Source organism: Erigeron canadensis, chromosome 9, assembly GCF_010389155.1.
Source record: "Erigeron canadensis isolate Cc75 chromosome 9, C_canadensis_v1, whole genome shotgun sequence".
NCBI lineage: Eukaryota > Viridiplantae > Streptophyta > Magnoliopsida > Asterales > Asteraceae > Erigeron > Erigeron canadensis.
In genome coordinates this window covers 4,464,735-4,468,679 of record NC_057769.1, presented here as the reverse complement: position 1 = coordinate 4,468,679, position 3,945 = coordinate 4,464,735, and positions in this window count along the sequence as shown.

Here is a 3,945-nt window from a genome sequence, read left to right as displayed (position 1 = left end):
TAGGGAAAATGTCAAAGATGATGAAGATGAAGAGTAATCTTATCATTATGTATTTCGTGTTTTTATTAGGTACTATGTTTTTTTTATTTTGTATTGTCTTTTTTGTTGTAATACGTTCTGATAATAAAATGTGTTTGATTATTAAAAAGAAAACAAATTTTCTTCTTTACATACATAAATATATACTACACATATACATATATAATATCTACAAAACAAACAAAATACAAAACAAAAAAAAACTGACCCACAACCCGCGCTCTCTCTCTCGTCGTGCCAATTTCTCCCACCGAAGCACCTCCATCGACGAAGGCCACGAACTAGTTCCTGCCAACCTCTTCCTCGTCGACGGACTGACGGACTCCACGAACAAGCCAACGACGGACCGTTGGCAGAGGCCTAACTTTTTATATACGAACCCTATTTAATTTATCTCTTTCAAGAATCTAGTCATCTGATAACAACTTGGAGCACGTGTTTGACCTTGTTGCAAAGAAAAGGTTTCAGGAGGATAAGAGAATGTCATTTTCCGAAAGTTGCAGGGTCGGTTAGTCTCAAAGAGTATTCTATTTATGCCCGCGTCATTGCTGACATAATAATCCGTACAATTTACATATCACAGTTGTATGTAAGAAAATGACTGGTTTTGAACTAGTCAAAACATAGGATAGCTTAGTGAACACGTTCGTCAAGGTCAAGTTTGTATTTTTTATGTCATTATTATATATTCGAATCTTCCAAATATATAGCCTCATGGGATACGTAAGAAATAGACACTATTGGCCTAATATTCCGACTTTATTAATTAAAACACAAAGTAAATAGAAAATGTTAGACTTAAAATATCATTAGTAATTTATTATAACATGTATAAAAAATAAAAAAAGTATTATATATAATAAAATGAACCTTTGAATTTTTAAGCTACATACTATAAATCTCTTTATATAACTAAGAGAGGATATAAAATTATTTATGTGGCATCCTTTATTAGATGACAAGTAAGATTTTTACTTATGTGTTAAATTGTTAAAAATTTTAGCTTATTTTGATGTTACTTTAAAATTTAATTTATTATTTTATATTAATGTTAGATATCTATTATGTTATTATTTTAAAATATACGGTTATATATTTTTCTATAAGATAAGATTTTAAGAGATAAACTGTAGGCAGAGATATATGTAGCTAGACAAAGTTTATATACAATTTATTTTAATATTTAATATTAACAATAGATATTCAATCCGTTATAATTTTATTGGGAAAATACATAAAAAGGTAACCTATTTACCTAAAATTCTTAAAAAGGGTAACCTATTTAGTTTTCATCTATTTAAAGGATCCAGTTTTCAAAAATTTCCTAATTTAAGGAACATCATTAGTTTTTGACACCAGGCCTTTGTTAAGTGCCACACCACCACCGGCCGCCGCCAAGGAATCGCCGGAAAATTGCCGGCAAGCACCACTACATCACTATCTCCACCTTATTCCATTCTATCACCTCTGTTTTCGAGTGATTAAGTGCATAAATCGATAAATTGAATCTGAATTCGTTGTGGTTTTGTGATCAAAAAGCATTATTTTGATTTTCAGACCTTGAATTAGTGTGTTTTTCGTTTTTCCGGCGAGCTGTCGAAATTTCCGGCAATGTTTTTGGACTGTAAAATTAGTTAGGATTTGTTCGAGATTGAATTTAGAGTAGATTGCAACAGGTTTCATGTTCTGATTTGAAAAGACGAAAGAGTAATCGCGATTTGAAAATTTCCGGCGAGTTGTCTAGTTTTCCAGCGAAGGAGATCGAACTTACTTTTGGTCAGGTTTTGTTTGGAATTCATTTCTGAACATGTTGCAACCAAATTTCAGGTCCTGATTCGTAAGAACGAGGGAGTAATCGGAGGTCAAAGTTTTTCCGGCGTGGTTGTTGCATTTTCCAGCAAGAAGGGGTTCTTCAGAAGTTCAGGGAGTTCAAAAAGAAGGGTGATGTGGCACTTAACGGAGGTCTGACGTCAAAAACTAACGATGTTCTCTTTATTAAAAAATTTATGAAAATTGGATCCTTTAAATAGACGAAAACTAAATAGGTTCCCCTTTTTAGGAATTTTATGTAAATAGGTTACCTTTTTATGTATTTTTCCCAATTTTATTTACATATACATATATCTTTTAAGTATTTAATATTAATAATAGATGTTCATTATTTTACACATTTTTTATCTCTCATTTATTAACAAAAGTTATGTTTTGTTTATCATTAAAAGAAACCTATGTGTTGCTTACATATTTTTGATATATTACTCAAATTTAATAAATTATTAATTTTTTAAAATTAACCCTTTTAGTTTTTATTTTATGCATTGAAATTTATCTTATGTTGATGATTCATTTATGAAGTATATTTTATATGTTTTATTCTTTGATTTCATTTGTTGTTAAATGATTGCATTATGTAGACACTATTAAAAGAACAAGTCCATTGATTATATGTTTAACAAATAAGTTTATATTTGAATACATTGTTGTTATAATATTACAGTCTTTGATTTTAAATTTGAAAGATTCATTATTTATTTTTAACAGATTTTTGTAACGATTATTTTTCATGCAACGCATGGGTTTAATCTAGTTTTAATATATTTCACTGAGAAATCTAGAGATTGTCATTAGCCAAACTCGTAGAAAAATGATTAATTTTACAAATTTAGGTTTCGAAAATCTAGATTAATGGATTGGTTTTAGTGTTTATACCGACAAAAAACATATTGATCAGGTAACTTTGACATCTTGTGCTAAAATTAATATCATATGGAGATCGAGCAATATATATATAGAACATGAAATAGAACGTAAGTGATTCAAAATTCAAATTCTAATATATCCTATTATCCTGTTACAATGTGCATCACAATTTTTTAATTAATTAACTACAAGATTGCTTACAAACATATATAGTTGTTGTCTTTTAGCAACGTTGACATATATGCGTGGTTTGATTCGCTCAAATTTATTTTTGTGCATGGATAAGAAAATGCTCATTTTCTTACAAATTTATTTGTGAACCCCTGAAATAGTAAATTTATTGAGCCTAGTATCATGATCAATATATACATTATGGTTTTTTTTCTTTTCGATTTGGTATAATGTACTTATAAGTTAGAAGTCTATGATCAATAGTATTCAATATTTTTTTATCAATACATATTTAAGCTACCCATATATGTATTTATTTATAAATTTACTCAATCTTGACCGACAAAAAGAATGTTAATGTTATATAGAATGACAAACATATTTTTCGCATATTCATTATTGAAAGTTTATAATTAAAAATAAAGAAGCTATAATTTAAATCTCTTATATGAATTGGATCATCTATGGAGTTGCAAATGAAAAAGATGATTCGCCGTTCCAAGAAAAAGAAAATGAAAAACCTGATTCTACTCATATCCTTACTTCTATTACCCTCAGTCCCTCATAAAACATTTGATTGTTTTCTAAACCTTTTATTTCCCATAATTAAAAGAAATCACGATTTCACCTATCGATTTCGAATAGCGACCGGTTGTTTAAAAATAAAACTTATACATCAAAACTAATTTAAATATACTAGCACGTTACCCGCGCAATGCGGTGGTGATCGTGGCGGCGACGATGTAGTGCGTGCGACGGTGACAGATGAGGCATCGGTTGGTGTAGATTATTGATATAAAGGGTTAATGGAGATATTTTAAAAGATAAAGGATTGATAGTGTAACGTAATCATTAATGTTAAGGGTAGTGTAACTGAAAATATATGAGTATTAAGTGAAAATATCATATATTTTAAGGTTAGTAGATTAAAATATTACATGGAAGGGCATATTAGACATTTCCTCCCATGTAACTTTCAATATGGGGTATTTTATTTAATAAGTAGTATAGATTACTGTTTAAAACAAAATCTCC